Source organism: Lagopus muta, chromosome 12, assembly GCF_023343835.1.
Source record: "Lagopus muta isolate bLagMut1 chromosome 12, bLagMut1 primary, whole genome shotgun sequence".
Taxonomy (NCBI): domain Eukaryota; kingdom Metazoa; phylum Chordata; class Aves; order Galliformes; family Phasianidae; genus Lagopus; species Lagopus muta.
The window spans coordinates 8,297,985-8,315,960 of record NC_064444.1 but is presented as its reverse complement, the minus strand read 5'-3'; the positions used below and the strand labels follow the sequence as shown (position 1 = coordinate 8,315,960).

General features: G+C 40.2%; 1 protein-coding gene across 2 annotated transcripts in view; it reads right to left on the bottom strand.

Moving 5' to 3' along the window:
- CDH5 (cadherin 5) overlaps window positions 1-15,740 on the bottom strand; it is a 28,756-nt gene extending 13,016 nt beyond the window's left edge. Inside the window, exon 1 of one of the 2 annotated variants that reach the window (XM_048958494.1) lies at window positions 15,515-15,740. The gene's annotated coding sequence lies outside the window, so the exon portion shown is untranslated. Of the gene's footprint in view, window positions 1-4,625; window positions 4,752-15,514 lie in introns of those variants that run through there. The other variant, XM_048958495.1, reaches the window with a different exon arrangement.
- Window positions 15,741-17,976: the final 2,236 nt, after the last annotated feature.

Here is a 17,976-nt window from a genome sequence, read left to right as displayed (position 1 = left end):
TTCGAAATACCAGGCACAAAACCTTCCACAACACAAAACAGCTTCAACCAGATGATTCGGCAGCTGTAAAAAGCACTTAAAAATTGAATAAATAAAAAATGCAAGTTTTTAAAGCTATCATAAAACTCAGCACTCTCTTGAGCTACACAGTTCATCTGAAGAGAACATTCAGTAGCAAAGATGCCCCTTTGTGCATTTCAGAAAATTTAGTTAGGCTACTGCTTGTAGCTCGTGGGAGAGAGCTGCCCTGGGAAGCAGCACCAGGGCTGAGCCAGATCAAAGTTTATGTTAACTCAACTTGAAGTGAAACGTTAAAGTTTGACAAACTGAAATGCAGTGTTTTGACGTGACCTGACACAAAATACGCTGTAGTCAATATCTTCATATAGAAACTATTGATTTAAAATAAAACTTTTTTTTTGTTGATGGAAAAAATGATTCATATGAAAATTTCAATCTATTCAAGGTTCAGTGTAGCAAATTATCTTCCTCAGAGGGCTTGTTTATTGCATCAATTCCTTGTGTCTGAAAATGCGTGGAGGCACAAATAAAGCTCATTTATCCGTTATTCTTAGATTTTAGCACATACAAAAGATAATTCATAAAATTACTTTCAGGAAAAACCCTTTTTTTTACATTGTAAGTTAATATTAGCAAACTTTAGGTCTGGTTATCGGATTGAGTTCATTTCATGTAGAAAAGCTGATTCATTTTTCCACTAAATTTTCCCTTTGCAAGGTAAAGCACTGTCATGGAACTTAAACGCTTCAATGATCAGACATTAACTTCCACATAAATGACTTCCCATTAGCTTTTAGGAGTTGTCAGTACATACATCAAAAGTAAAAGTTAATTGTGACAGAGAAGTTGAAATCACGTATGTTGTTAGATATTAGATCAAATTAATATCTTTGGCATGATTTGTTGAGATTGTCAAAATTACACTTTGGTAATTAGGTGATCAGTGTTACCCTGTGGTGCAGCAGCATTATTAGTAAAAAGATTTTATTTACCATGAAATGTTGCTCTCTTTACAGTTGTGCATGACCTGCGGAATGTTCCTTCCTTTATGAATGTCTAGGAAAGGACTAAATAGGCTGCCTTTGAAGCTTCTATTTAATAGCTGAGCTATGGCTTGTGCAGTTTTAGGGATTTATATGGAAGTTTTTGAATCAGCGATTTCTTTCTCTTCTATGTGTTTACTTTGCCTTTATTTTTAGAAAAAATGAGTGAGATTTATTGATTTTTCTTTGTTTTGTTTGTATTTCTCAAATACTCTACAAGTGGAACTGGCAGGCACTGAATTTGATGCTGCCGTGCTCTGTCTTTTGTTCATAAAGTTACAAAATGTGGTAACCAAAGGAAAACCATTTGGCTAACGTCAGCTGGTACGGTCTGTACTTCAGTAAAAACAGATGGTAGTGTTTCATCTGCCATTTCCTCTCGCTGCTGTGGTCCTGTGGGATCTCATGGATGATTGCTGTGATGAGGTTAGCTGGTGAAACTGAGGACAACACTGCCCACTTGAGCTGCTATTTGTTTCACTGCAACTGATACATTTACAGACCTGCAGAACACATTTTTAGTTCAAATGTCAAATCTCAATTAAAGCATACTGATCTTGAAATGAATTTTGTTTGTAAAGAGATCTACTGACCTTTGTGGTAACTCCTTCTTAGCAGTGGCCCTGTTTTCAGTAACGTGAAGTTCAGGGCCTGCTGTGCCCCAAGCTTGAGTCGTCAGGATGCTGCCAGCCTGCACTGAGGATGTCACTGCTAACTGCAGCGCAGGCAGGGGCACTGCTGGCTTCAATCTGTACTGAGGGTACTGGGATGGGTGTAGGGGCTCAGGGGCAGTGGTGTTAGCATGGCTGTTCCTGAGGATCTGTTCTGCAAACTCTCCCTTGAAGTAAGTGGCTACTCTCTATGTGTTTCACAGTTCAGACCTTGTTTGAAAGCTTGACCATCAATACAGAAAGCACTTATGAGAAGATTAAGATGTCCATTGGGCATATTTTTAATAATACCTCTTTGCATTAGGCTGAGTCTTTGAAATGAATGCATATTTTGGCTGAAGCTTGAGCCAACCCTTCCACTCGGTGGACCTGTCTTCATGTTAACGGATTTTGAGCTGGTTTCCCTTCCTTTAATCTCTCATTAGTGGATTGTCAATACTTGTCTAGCCTCCATGGTGAGGTAAATGTTCCTTTATGAGCAGCTTGGTGCAGCTTGGGGCTGCCCTTCGTATGTCAGGCTGAGACAAAGAACCTCTTGCACAGCACGGCTTCAGCTTCATCTGTGGAACCTCTCAAAATTTCTTGTTTTAGTAGGGGTAACACTGCACACTGAGCACTGTGCCCTGTCCTTCTGAGGGGTATTTAGTATGCAGGTCTTGATAGGGCAGTCTGTTCCTCTGTGGTACTGTGTGAGTTCCCCATTCTGCAGCTCTTGGATCTGTGGCTTAGTTCATCACAGCATTTCAGAATGCCCTTGGTTGGCAGCATGTACAGACTTTTGGTGGCAGGGCCCTGCTGCACTCTCTTAGCAATAATTCAAACTTTTTTTTTTAATTTAAGCAAGGACTGTAAGTGTTCCTTAAAGTTAGCAGGGGAATGGCTTATTGAAATAGTTAAGCTTCTCGTGACGCTCTTAAATTTTCTTGCAGCGAATGATATTTTTTTCTGCCAACATTATTCATTTTTTGTATTGAGTTATTTCAGCAAATAACTCATAATCTGCAGGGCACTATAGACATTTAACTAAGAAATTTTGGTACTCAAACTGATTTATAAGACACCTGATACATATAGTGTAGTTTCTTTTGCAGATTGGAAGTAATTGTTAAAAAAAATCAAGTCAAGATGCAGACAGTACTGTACTGATTAAAAGTTTGCATTTTGCAATTTGAGTAAGAAATCAAACAAGTGTGATGAGCAACAAAAATAAATAATGTCCATTCAATGAAAATACATTTGATGGAATATTCTAATGAACATTTGTTGGTTTTTTTTTCTGGCATTCCCCCCTTACTTGGCTTAATTCTTGTTCTGAAATTACCTATTCATGCTTATGTCACATAAGGCTAGGTTAATTAGTTACAAATCTTGTTCTATGCTTGCATGTTAAATAGAAGTTAAACCAAGCTTCTACATGAAGAATTTGATAAATATGCATGTATCTATAGCTAAACTGATGTGTTGATCAGATTAAGGTCTTGTACTAATCTTAGAGAGTGTTTGTTTTGTGGCAGTTGAGGTGGATTCCAGGCAAGACGGAAGTAGTGATATGGAATAGCTTAAGAAGAATTTGCTTAGAAGTCTGTATTATACACCAGAGAAGAAATGGGCACTTCTTGATCCCCTGTAATACCTCTTTAAATGTTTTTGTATATATTGTTCAGATAACTTGCATATCTGATTGTTAGAAAAAGCTGGAAAGTAAATGATTATTGACTGTTGAGCTGGAAACTTGATGATTTTTGTTTACAGTATCTTGGTTAGATACTGAACAACGTAAATTAAAATGAAAAATCCCTTACAAAATTGAGAGTTTCTCTGGGGAGAAAAAAATAACAAAATGACTGATAAAAGAATAATACAAGATAGGTTGTATTCTGTTCCATGGTACTGGAAACGTGGCTGCTTCTGGTTGTCAGTCAAATCCCAGCTGTCCCACCTGCAGCAATCTAAGCGCAGGGAGCACTAAATATCTGCAGTTCTGCATTGTCAGTTGTGATTAACACCAAGCTTGAGGGAGAGCATTCGGCTCAGCTGCCCCCCATCTCCTGTTCAGGTGAACGTTGAGGGCATTTTAGGTGTTGTTCCCCTGGGTCTGGCCCCACAGGGGGTCTGTATTGTCACAAGTGTTGTCATAAGCCTTTCCCTGTCCCCTCCACTGCCCCCTCCCTAGCTGGCTCTGTGCAAAAATTCTGTTCAATTTGCCAACTCTTCAAACTTCGATGTTGTTCAGGTGCAAAAATTTCATTTTGATTCAAGATCTGGGCACTTCCTATTCGTAATGAAGCCACATTAGATTTAATGAGGACAGATTGACTCAGTGTCAGCTAACAAAACAACTCTGCCTTGCAGAATCTAGTTTTACTGTTACATTCTCATTTATACAATGTGTAAGACCAAAGGTAAATGTGTGAATGCAGTAGGCAGTGAGAAATAGAAAGGTAACCACCAAATGTGAGGAGGATGAATTATCTTTTTCTTTGCAATGCCTGTAGCTTAATGCATGCTTAGCTTGCTTTGCAAAAGGAGCATATTTGGTAAGCAGACAAAACATGATTAGAAGAAAGTAGCCCTAGCAGTACTTACTGCTACATTTCAGGGACTGCAAATGGCTGTGCTGACATGAATGGATAAAGCCTTCTCAGATCTCTGTGAAAAGTACTGCTGCTAGATGAAAAGCTGTATCCCTTTCAAAAGATACCTTTGAAGCACAGAGGACTTAAATTTCTTTGCCATCTCCTGTCGATGGACTGAGGTCAGCACTAACAGCAGTCTCGGATTTTTTTCTCCCAATTTTTTTGATCTCTTAATTAGACAACATTGCTCTAACCTGCTCTGACAAACCCGGAGAGACAAGGCAGCAAAGTAATCACACAGACAGAATTGTTACCTGCGCTGCATGTACTCAGCGGCTTCTAAATTGCAAGAACGCAGTCCTCCTTTGCTCCGGTGAGTTTACAGTGTGAGAATAGTTAAGGGCACACAGCCAGTTCAGTGAGAATGGGAACCACATCTTCGACCTTCAGTGACACGTTGGAAAATTGTGCAACGTTCAACTTGGAGCAAGCATTTCTATTGCTCTTTCTTTGTGTAAATTATTCCTCTGCATTTCTCTTGTTTCTGATTAAAGCTGTCTTGTCACATCCTCTCAACAATGTACAATAATTCATTCTAAAATGGCTCTTTCCTAAGAACATTGTGCTGCTTTTTGGTTTCCAGCTTATTGAGCTGGTTTAAACGTGCCGGTGCCTGGCTGCTTAGTGTTAAAGCGTTGATTTTCTTTATGTCGGCTTTATACACCTGAGAAGTGGCTTCCACTGATGACTAAACAGCCGGGAGCACAAATGCCTACCTGAAAACTGATTATGAAATGACTTTTTATATGCATGATAGTACCTTCAAGTAAATAGCCACTTTGATGACTAAACAATCTGGAGTGCAAATGCCTGCCTGAAAGCTGATTATTAAATGGCATTTTATACTTGTGATGGCTTTGAATGAACAGCCGCTTCAGCAGCATTTTAACCAAATGTGCAACTGCAAAAAAAGCCCACGTCACTCTGTGTTGTGTGAGCACTGCTGTGTGCACGGGGTGCAGCTCATTTCTTAGCACTGGAGCTCTGCAGTGGAGCTCAGGAGATGATTCTGTGTCTGATTTTGGCCCCCGGTTTGTCTCCTCATGTTTCTTCTGAAGAAAAAAAAAAACTTCTCTTTCTCTTAGATGGTAGAAAATACAGCTGCATCTAATGGCTGGATGGAGTCCTCGGCCAGGTCAGACACCTCTTTCAGAAATGAAAATTTATTTGTTGTTTGTTATTGTTTAAAGGGACTGTAAGCACCATGAATATGGTGTGTATGTTGAAGATTCGTTTCTTTTGATTAGATGGCCCAATACAGTGCTCCTGAATGGACAGCAGCCAGCAAAGGTCACCAGACTGATGGCAGGCAGCAAGACAGGGCTCCTGGTTTTTCAGTTGCTTCTGGCACAGAACTAGATAAAAATGGGGGAGGCAAAGACTAGTATTGGCCTTTAAAAAAACACGTACATGTTTTTAAGAAACAAAGCTGCCTTCACACTGATGAGTGAACAGCCATGCACTAAGGATGGTGAAAAGCAATAGCAAAACATTATACTAATGCCCTCCCAGAGCTTCCTGATTGCTCTGCTAGCATTTCAGCAAGTGACCTGCTGACTTGGGGGCTTAAGAGCTGCGGGAAGTACTGAGGAAGGCTCTGAACTGAAACTATCAAATGCATGGTTGAAGAGGGCATTTCCTGCACAGTTTAGAGAAATGTGTGCAGAAGAAAGTTATAAGAGGTCACAGTGATCTCCTTTGTTGAGTATATAGATCTGCATTTTGCTACTGGTCACCTCATCACAAACCTGAAAGGGAAGCAAGATGCATCAGGCTGCATATCTGATCTTGCATCTGTAAATTCTTCCAGCCTCACTGGAGTCTCTTTTACATCAGTGATGTGCCTGATAATGTTAGCTAGGTAGATTAACAAAACCAAGACTGTCAGCATGAGTCGGAGGAGAATAGCCTGTAGGAGGCTCTGCTTGTGTTCTCTGAACAACAGCGCAGTGTTATGGATGCAGTCACCCATTACAGCAGGCAGGAAACTGTGTTTCATGCTAGTCTGACTAGGCTTTTCTTTAGGCATAGAAGAGTCTTCTGGAAGAGTTCATGTTTGTCTCTGCCAGCCAGTCACTGCCCAGCAGCTGTACTGAAGGGGTAGCGACCTGCTGCTGAGTAGGGTCACAACTCATTTGGTTTTGCAAGTGGCTCTTGACTGTAACGAGGGAGGAATTATGCCACTGTGGACAAACGAGAATAGCAGACACTGAGGTTAAGTGCTTTTTGTCTTCAGTATCAACAAAGAACAGCAAATCTTAAGGGGATCTTTACAATAAGTTATCTCCTTGAGGTACTTGGGCCATAATTCATGCTGTTTCTAAAGTCCAGAGAAGGTTGATTTTTTTTTGTTTCCTTTTTACGTGAAATCCCAAAGCTGTAGGATGAGAGTAGGATGGGAGCTTCAAAAATTGCTTTCACTGCTTTGAATCTGACCCCTTATATTCAGGCATAACCTCCAGGACAAAAAGAAATGATTTTGTTGCAAGTATTACTTTAACTCAAATAGCATTCCTTACAGAACAACCTGTTACAGGGATCCTGGTAACTATCAGTAGAATTGTAACATATACAGCCTGTGAACAAGACAGAATACAATTGCAGAAATCCTTCACAAATGGAGATTTTTTTGAGAAAGCTCAGAGTCAAGCCTATGGGATGCTCAGGCACCGAGGCCCACAAAAGCAGGAGGGCATTTAACTTCTCAGTTAAATGTTTTCTCAGTTTCTATCATGTTTTTGAAAAACATACAAAAACATATTTGCTGTTTGGAGAGTGCTTTCTACATTCTTGTATGACTCCCACCTGACAAAAAGTGGATTAGTTGTAAAACTATTGACTGTGTGTTGCTAGTGTAGGTTTGGACTTGATTTCCCATTCACAGATAGACACTTGTTTGGCTTAGGTCTTGATTTATCTGTCTACATTCCACACACACTGTGAATCAGCTCTGATTTTGACTTTTAGGAAACCTCAAACAGTAGCCTTTTCCGGAACAGTTTGGAAGATATCATAGAATGAGAGAATCATTTGAGTTGGAAGGGACCCTTAAAGGCCATCTGGTCCAACTCCCCTGCAATGAACAGGGAGACCCACAGCTCCATCAGGTGCTCAGAGCCTGCTCCAGTCCAACCTTGAATGTCTGCAGTTACAAAGCTTCTACTACCTCTGTGGGCAACCTGTGCCAGTGCTTTACTGCTCTTATCATAAAAAGCATTGTTCTTATATCTGATCTAAATCTCCCCTGTTTTGTATAAAATGATTTCCCTGTCTTATCACAACAGACCTTGCATCAGAGTCTGTCCCCCAGGCTTTGTGCCTCGTTGTTCTGCATTCTTTAGGGAATTACAGCCTTTGTGGAACCTTTGTCATTTTGGATACCTCCAGGAATCCGAAACATTTCTGCTTGTGGAAATGAATGCTGTACATGATCTAATAAGGCATGTGACTGTATTTCTGTATACCTGTGCAGTATATATGAAATTTTGTAAGTTTCAGATTGGCCAGGGGTAGGTTATTTTTCAAAACTGTGGTACATCAGAAGTCTTAAACAGTAAAGTTATCAAATGAAGAAGGACTACTTCTGTGATGCATGTGCACACGCTATGATTTCATTTCCAATCTTGAAGTATAACATTTTTCTGTCCATCTGTGGTAAAGTGGTTTTTATCTGAGTTTCTTACTTGCAAATCTGATAGTTGAGAAGCAAATTAAATACATGTTTTAATTTGTGGGCTGGTCTCCTCATGGACTTTGAGGAAGCATTATTTTTGGAGTAAATAAATGAGTTGTTACTGTTGTTGACGTGACAGTGGTGCATTATTCATGCAAAGGTTGTTTGCTGTGGTAAGGATGACATTTGTGATGGACGCAAAACAATAGTTTGATAGCATTAAAATGAACAAAATGGACACTGACTGGTTTCTGCTATTCTATCCAGATTGCTTTTGCAGTGTAATTGTTGCTCTAATGGATGACTGTTTTCCTTTTATAAATGCATCCAGGTATGTCTAGACAGTAATCCAGCAGCCTTAGTGAAAATGTTGGCCTTCACTTCTCTCAGGAGACAAATACTCATAAAGGTCTGTTACACCACACTGAATCATTAGGTGAGTTTAGGAATCTTCCTCATTTCATACTGTCAGCATGCAGATCATGTATCATGCCAGGTGCAGAATCAGTGTCTCTACTCGTTTTTCACAGTAATGTTATTTGTCATAATGGAGACTGTAGAGGGACTAGAGAACTGAGAATTTGAAACTGAGATGGTACTTGAATCACTGCAATGCTTCTGTTTGGTGCTGCTGAAGAGTTCCTATGAAGGGCATGGGACTGTAGTCATACAATGTTTTACTACAGATGCTTTCAGTAAAGTGACCCCAAATTGATTTAGAATGTTTTAAATATGCAGTAAGTGGAGTAAGTGCAGTAATCTTTTGAAGCTTGTTTGCGATTCATAAGGAAATTATTAAACTAATTTATGACACTTTTATAGCAAATAAATATGGTATCATAAACAGAAGATATTGGCTTTCTCTTAGATGTTGACAGCGTGAACAACATTGGGTTTAAGGCCATAACCAAGTCTCCTATATCTCTGTACAGCTCCTGAGCCTTGGAATCACAGCTATGAGGGTCAAATGACACCTAAGGAGAACACATATTCTGGATTCAGTGAGCATGTTCAAGCTTCTAAGTGGAGCTTGCATTTTTGGTACAGAATATTACCACCTCATATAATCATGCCACACATCATATAGATCTCTGTGCTTTGCTGATTTAAAGGGTTCCATTTCCTTAAACCATCAAGCTCGTAGGATCTACGAGTAATATTATTTCTTTGCTCCCCAGATGTTGCTGGAGTGAAATTAACAATTAAATGACAGAAAATTTGTTCTTGGATATCTTTTGATGACAGTTGCCAAATGCTGTTGAAATCTGAGCTATTTTGAGGGTTTTACTTTGCTTTAAACATAGCCCTTTTGTTCTGAAATGAGCTAATAAGATGAGTGGAATAAGCCCTGTGTGCAGAGTTTGGAAGAGCTAGCATTTTTTTTCCCTATGAATTATTTGTACAAAATATAAAGTTAAGAGGAATACATTTTCCATCCAGATAATTACTGATAAGGACAAATGCTGAAAATGGTGATGAAGTGCCAGCATTATAGACAGACAAATAATCTGTTCACTTCTACACATCCAGAAAGCTTGTAGTTTCAGTGATGATCTTGTTGTTTGGTTTACTTGTCTCTGAGAAGGATCTCACTCATGTTGCAGGAGGACTGAGTCTCCATCAGTCTTGCTGACACTACCTGAAGTGTCTGTAGATGTTTCTCCTTGCTTTCTTTCAGCCAGTTAATGATTCTGTTCCCCAAGGTGCTCTGGAAGGAGAGGTGGAGATGTAGGTGCTGGCAGCAGCAGAGTGCATTGTCTGATTCTGGGAGTAGGGCTTGGGTGTAAAGGGGGCAGGAGAATCCTTCAGCAATTACTAGGCTCATCCCCTTGCAGAGATGGAGCAGTTCTGATATATTGGAGGTGTTTGTGATTGCTATAAAGATTCCTCAAGCATCTCCAACCAGAGGCTTTGTTTTCCACAATAAATTATGTGCGCATTTCAGAATCAATCTGCTTTGATTCTGCTCCTGGTCAGCTCAGCTGTACACAGAGATTAGCTGTAGCTGCCACTGAATGTTTAGGAGTTTGTCCAAGCTAGAACAAAATAAGATGACTCTGAGAATAATATATTATGGAGGTTTTCTACTTCCCTTTTGTTTTCACATAAAGCTTTTGTATCAGAGAGGCTTCCTGGCACAGAGCTCTAACTGAATTGGTTTGTTTAAGGAAAAGTCCCCATCATTTGAGGCACTGCATGCAACAACAACAATATATATATGTACAATGTAGCTGTGTTTGCAGAAGATAGAATTTTGTTCTTTACATCTTTCTCAACAAAAGCTCAGGAGCGAAAGCATCTGTCTCTAACATGAGCATCATGGGCAGGTCACTGTAGCTGATATTTATCGTGCTAGCAGTAATCTGAAGCAGAGAAAACATGTTAGCTGTATGTGTGTGCCAATTCCTTTGACCAGATTATTCAGATTACTCAGTAACTTCATGCATTGATATTTCTTCTGAAAATTAATTTTGTGGCAGATAAAGAAAGCACACATAAATCTCTTATTTTCTGGCTGGGCAAAAGGCTAAAACAACAGGGTGTGTCTGGATCTGTTTTGTTTGGTTATTAGTATTCGGTGTTTTTCCCTCTTTTTAAATGTCTAATTCAAATGTCAGTTCATTCTTCTCTGTTTCCTGCCCTTATTCAACTAGACTTCCAGACCAGGCTTAATTAACTTCAAGACCTTTTCTGCCAACCCCTACAGTTACAGTCTTTTCCTGGAACATTTCCATTGTTAAAATCCCCATGTGTTGTGAGATGATACAAATGATATTATTGCTGTTCTTATGAATTTACAATGAGCCTTTCAATGTTTTTACTTACAGTTTAGCTCTCAGAGTCAGGGAAATCTCAGCTTCAAACCAAAATAAAACTAGGGAAGCAAATATCCAGCTTACAGTGCTGAAAAAGCAAAGCTAGGAAATTCATTCCTCAGATGTAGGAAAGCTGTCCTGTGTTTTATGACATTTTTTAGAGCTAGATTGCTCTCTGTTAGGCTTTGTTTCCATCTGGAAATGACAGTGACTTAATGCAGTTTTGCCACTTGAACCTAGCTGCAATGGTATGTGCTGTCAGTGTTGTTACTTACACATTGTATAAGTCTCTATGGAGGTGATAAAAGTGAGAGCTGTGAGGGCTTTCATCAGGGTGACCCAGTGAGAGTTCTGCTCACAGGTGGTGGCAGCGAGCCCCTGCAAGGAGCCTGGCACTGAGCCATGCTGGGGCTTGGCATGGGAACACCCGGAATGGTGGTGCTGGGGAGCCTGGCTGCTTGGGAAGCACCCATTCCAAGCAGAACTGCACTTTGTGGCTCTGCTGCCCGAATCCAAAGTGCAGTGGAGGTATTTCCTGTGCTGAGGTGGAAATTTTTACTTCCCTCAGTTAGTAGCTCTTTATTGGAATGTTCATTTAATGAAGCTGAAGATCAATCTATATAAGGCAGGTAATAAAGCTCTCTATTTTACAGAAGGAAAATGGTGCAATGTATTGCAAAGACAAGTGTACTGCTTTCTTCCTGTTAGAATCTTGAGTAATCTCTAAGTGCAGTTACTGGACGATGCAACTATTCCAATTCTAAACTTACCAGTACTGCTGCTGGCACTGGAAATGTGCAAAGCAAGTCTGTTTGCTCCCATTGTTGTCCTTCTAAAAGTAGCCTACCCTCTGCTTTTGGCCTTGATTCTCAATTTCCACTTGGATATGTTTCTTTGTTGAAGTGTACTGGTAAGTTAGATGATACTGCAGTATGTATAGTGTAGTAGTATTTGTCTGTTTTAATGAAAGCACTAACAGAACTGAATAAACAGGCACAATGTACTATTGTAATGTGGATTCATAAATGAGGTAGTGAAAAAAAAATCCAATACCTTATTAGTAGTAGGGATTGGTTGGTGTAGCCCTAACACAAGCGAAATAGTTCTCATTCAGACATTTCTTACTTATCTGAAAGACAGTGACAGTAGAATCCATTAAGATGCTGCAAATCTCTAAATTCAGGTGCAGAACTCGGGGTCCTACAAAGGGAAGGGGGAGGCCTAGGACTGTGCCTGTGGAGACTCTGGCTCTGAAGCGGAACTCAGCACAGGAACATTTCCCATCAATGGCAGGATTTCCTGTCATTTGCATGACAGCAGCATTAGGCCCCGATTCTCCTCAGGCAGCGCAAAGGTACGCTTTGCACTCCAAGAGAGGATTTCCAGAACTCAAACTCAGAACAGATAGCATCATAAAAGGAAGGGGAAAGAATGCTCCTGCCAAGGCATTACTCAGAAATGTGGACAAAGACAGAAAGAATTTGGCTGCATCTTCCAGGCGTTCAGTGGAAGTGGGATTTCCCTTTATACTGTCCTACACAATAAGGACAGGGATCAGTGTGTGCTGCAGATAACCTGCTTTGCACCCTGTGAGGATCACGAGGAGTCAGGAGGCGGTGTCAGATGGTGTGGGTGGGTATGGGAGCAGAGGGGAGGGTGCCGGGAGCACGGCAGGGGGTGCCTGCAGTGGGGAAGAGCTGGATGGAGTGCTGCTGATTTGTGAAGGCTGACTGCGGGCTTTTTAAAATAGAGCGTTACAGAAACAGAGGGCTTTTTCTCCTTAGGTTTTGACACAGTATGGTTGCAAAATCCCACAGGAACAGGAAGGTTTTGGTGACAACTAGACTGGAACAGGAGCACTGGCCTTTCTGTATTTTGAAACAAGAATAAAGAATTTAAAAGGTTCCTCCTTTTGGCCTGCCCCTGGCTGTGGTGGTGCTCTGTAACTCCTGGTATTTCAGGTAGCAAGGTTGGAGCAGGAGAACAGTTCTTCCCTTCCATTGATCCTTGGTATGGTGTCTACAACTTCTGCAGTGTGTACCAGGTAACCATGCCTGTCTTCCTACTGAAAAATCAGCCATTTCTCAGGATGAACTCTCCACCCTTTCACAGAGGCTGCTTGATATGCTTGATAACTCTTTCACATGTAGCTCCTAATCTTGTATGGAATGGCCCAGCTGTCCCTCTTGTCTAGAGATAAGTCTGCCAGAGAGCCCTTCTACCTGCCCACAACTTTCTCCTCTCTGACTGGGAGTTGGCCATCTCTCTGTCCTAGCGAGTCTCCACTTTACAGAAATAATCACTCTCTGCTTTGCTCTAAAGGAGAAGGGCTACACTGGGTAGGATTTTCGAATTGTAAAGCCCCAAAGACAGCAAGAAGAAAGACATTTGTTTTTAAAAAAATGCACTGAAACATTTTCATTTTCAGCATCTTCAACGCATTTCTCACAGGCAGAGGAATCCCATTTTCTTCTTGGCACTAACATATGAACCTCTGAATTAAAATTCTAGAACCTGAGTCAAAACTGGAGTGATGAACACACGACAACCGTGGAATTCGGTTATCTCTGTTCTGTGAACCTCCACTTTTTTATAAATTTTGAAATATTAGCTAGCCTAATGTGAGAGCTAGCCTGCTGTAAAAATGTAACCTGACCAACAGAAAAAGATTTTTTGAAAAGATTGTCTATTTTTCATTTGAAATATTAATTGAAATATTGACTTGTGGATGCATAGTGCAATCCTCTGTTCCATACCAACTATAAATCAGGAGAGCCTTTAAACCAGGGATTTTTACCTATATCCTGTTTTCAGCTGTTTTATCCAACAGAGGCAGGATGTGAAACAAACCTGTTTTCTTTTGGCAGCAAACCTGTTAACTCTTTCGGTGTAACCTTCTCTACCTGAGCTCTCTCTGTAGCCCTGAGCCCAGCTCTGTGCAAGCTGCAGGTTTGGAATGACACACAGCTGTCCCATGGCATGTTTTCAATGTTTGCATTTGCTTTGTAATGTCTAAATAACAGTTCTATGACCTTACGTTAAAGTGTGGAGTGTTGGGAAGTACTTAATGTGGTGTGGCTGTATCACTGAGAAATAACTGAGCTAAACAAGGAATGATTTGTTAATTGAGTTTATCTTTTGCTTTCCGTTTCATTTATGTATTGCTGTGACTTCACATACAGCACTGCAGTACACTGTACTATTCTGAGGCATTCATATACTAAATTAAAACTGTGTCCTTTTCTCCTGATGGTCACTCTTTATTTAAGAACAGAAAATAACTCCTCGAGATATCTCAGGTAAATTACAAGTCAGTGTTTCTGCTGTATGTTTCTGGTACACTGAGTGTTGTTACAAGGTGCAAATTAACTGGAGATGAGAAGCTTTTGTAAATCATTGGAGCAACCTTGCTTTTGTCTAGTTCTTTTTCCGGCATGAACATTTATATTACGGCATGCTTTTACAAATGCTGATGTGATGATTTATAATCAGTGGGGGCAGGAGCACGCTGATTAACTGCACCTTCGTTAACTGCAGTAGCAACCAACTTTCAATTTTTTCGGTAGCTGAGAATAGAACAGATTTTCTCACAGAAATTAATCTTCTCCCATATCTTTTTTTCCTGCATTTCTTTCCTTCCTTTATCTTTATTAGAGCATGACAACCAGCACAGGAAGGTACTGTGCACACTGGCAGTTCCACTGTTGCAGACTAGAATCCTTCCACAAAAAGCAGTATCAATTAATCTCTTTTGTATAAATGCTTCATCTTTGCAAGCTGTATGGTAAACTTGTTGGCTCAGGTTCTTGCTGCATTGTCTTTAGGACAAGATAAACCTTTTCAACCAACTTTTTTCACCCAGCCTCTGTTTGTAAAATACCTTGTCAGAAAAAAAATAGTGTGTTTTGGACCTCTGAGATGAAGAAACTTCTCAAGTACAAATTGCTGTTGTTCTGGAACAGGAGCTGTAAAAGCTGAGAGCCCAGGGTTGGGACTTAGGAGACCAAGGCACTGAAGTGTTTGCCTAAATTGTCCTTCCAACCCTAAGCACCCTCAGAAGGTACAATAATCCAGGGATGGCAGGTTTTTTGGGGGGGGCTTCCTGTCTTTGGGTTGATCACTTAAAACCATAGCTTTTCAAACACCAAGGGCAGCCCTCCCATTGCTGGAGCACACTGACCACGGCACAGCGTACACCTGCTCACTACAAGCTGTACTAAGACTGTAACCTCCATGCTGCAAGTGGAATTGTTTCATAAATGGCTTACAGCTGCTCTTTGCAGTATCATTTCAGTCCTTTTTCCATTGTGAGTGAACATTGGCAACATTATCTAAATATTACAGAACAGAACTACAAAAAAAGCATGTGTTTTTTTCTGTTACGTGACCTGGGAAAACTGTGGTATAGCCCAGGAAATCTAGAGATTTTCCTCTTCCAATGTAAACTGTGAACAACTCAGCTGTTGCCCTCCCTTACTTTTAAGTTCTATGAATATTAGGCCCAAAGGATGCTGTAGATACGTATGAAATTCATAGCCTAACCACTGGTATATCTTAAATTATTTAAAGCAGTAGAAGACATTTTTGGTGCAGTTAAAAAATTATTGCAATTACCTCCACAGCTGAAGGACGGCAAATAGCATTTATTCCTTACCTGAGTCAGAGTTTGTAGAGCTTCACTTTGTTCCCAAATGAGGCAAACTAAATTCAGCGGTGTCCCAAAGCATTAAGCAGTACATAGAAAAAGAAGAACAAACAGAAAAATCCACTTCACTTTTCGTTAAGCAGTACTGGGAGTGTTCAGCAACCCAATCTCCAAGGTTTTCCAGCTGGAATCCGCCTTTTCCCATCCTGCATCCCGGCATCCTGTTATTGTTCCAACTCTTAGTAATACAGTGAGAAAAGGGAGTGGAGGAAACAAGATAAACTTAGCCTTATTATTGCTCTAGTGACTTATTTGTTACTGCCTCTAATGAGGCAGCTGAATAAAAGGAAATCGGCTCTCAGAGAAAGGCAAAAGTTGGGACAAAAGTTAGTATTGAGTGTCATTTTATAAAGAGTTTTGGAGATTATAAAAAATGATACTTTAAATAGTGTCTGATATTTGATCAGCACAGACTATGACTGTTTTGCTCAAACAAAAAGGGTGCTTTAAAGCAATTTGGAGATGTCTCTGTAAAGGTTTTTATACGTGCAAATTGGAAAGCTGAAGTCCTCATACAGCTGAGAAGGCTGGGTGTTAAATGGGATTTGTCAGTATTTTTCATGGGTAAAATTATGACCTCAGATGGAAGACGGTGTGGACGGGCCTTCCAGAAGGAGAATTTGAAGCATTTTGATTAGATTCAGCATTTTGCCTCTAAGCCGTCCATGGCAGCCAGCAGGGTGGGTGGTACTGAGGCTGGCTGTGCAGAGCACGGTGCTTCTGATGTTGTCACCTGCCTGAAGTTTACATCAGCAGGTTGTTCAGTGAGGCCAATCAGATGAGCCTGTGGGCTTTCTTACAGCCTAGCCTGACTACCCAAACCTTATTAGGACCAAGATGCCTCCTCTTCTTGCACCTGTTGTTGGCTGACTCCTATCTACATCTCACAAACTGAAGGCAGAGGTGTAGCTCTGATGTTGAACGAAAGAACTGAAAGAGGATTTTTTTTTTTTTAATTAAATAATGCAGAAAGAAATCTGAGAAATGTGAAACTTAAATCAAAACCCACTTAAAAAAACAACCAAAGGCAGTTTTAATAAAAGTAGGCGAATGTTCAACATACCTTAAGTAGGACTTTAAATAATAATGATCCACAGTTAAATGTTCTCTAGCTCTTATTTGTCATCACAACTCAGCACAGGTGCTGGGATTGATTTTCTACCTTTCTCAAAGGCTAGAAGTGGCTGTGTTATTTCACATTCTTATGATATACAGCTGCAGAGATGGATGTTTTAACAATTTTGATACATTTGTTATTCAGAAAGTTAAGCGACAAATGAGGAGGCATTTTTCAAAGTCTTACTTAGGGAGACCAGCGAGTATTAAGACCCCTTCCAAGAAAATAAGCTGTTCTCATTTCGTTGTTGAGAGAAGAGCAGGGAGGATGTTGATAAAGAGTTTTCCAGGGAACTGCAGCTATCAGGTCAGGATGTAGCTCAGTGATAAAGTGGTACCCACAGCAGACAGCAGTCCCAGATATGATTTACTTTTGCAAATGACTTCAACTGTGTTTACAACCGTTGCATTGCCTTTGATGTTCATATCTGTGGACCTGGGAGTGAGCGTGCTATTTAGCTAATCTAAACTAAGGACGGGGATGAGAGAGCCCTTCATGTCTGTTACCCAAAGAAAGGAATGAGAATAGACCTAGGTTTTCTGTGCCATGAGGCATCAGGCCTAGATTACCAGGGTCTGTTTTAATGCCAACTAAATAAGCTTTGTTTTAGGTACTTGTTTTATCTCTGCTGGAAAGTTCAAGGAAGACACGAGAATGTTTCTAAAGACATTTTCAGCACCCTCTGTTTCAGAGCTCAGTAGAGTTACCAAAAACCATTCTATGGGCTATAAGGAAGACAATTTCATTTAAATTTTAAAGCATCTTATTAAAATCTCTAGATCTTTCATATTCTGTTTTACAGATTTAATGTATACTGAAGTGATTATTTAAAGTTTCTTTCTGGCTATAAGGAAATGTGCATGGAAATTTTATTGAATTTGAAATTGCATCCCTCTCAGTAGAAAACTAATGGTTCACAGCACCTCATTTCCTCTACTTAATCCCAGATATTTTCACTATCACACTTCCTAAGTAGTGAATTCCATCAGATTTTCAAAGCTGCTGACTCAAGATGCTACCAAGCCAGTTTTCCTGTAGACCTTGGACTTCCAGACTTTTCATCATCAGTGCTAAATGATAAGAGTTAGAAAAAAGCCCTTGATAGTTGGCTGCTTTTGCAAACTGTGATGTTTTAAACAAAACACCAGTACTTTATGTCAAGTTTTGCTAACGGGAAGCATCCTGTGTGTGATCAGGCAACATCAACGGATGTACTTGCCCTCTGGATGCCTATCTTACCTAATAGCAAAACTTCTGGAAATGAAAGGTAAAAAGTGAAGAGCATCCTTAGCAT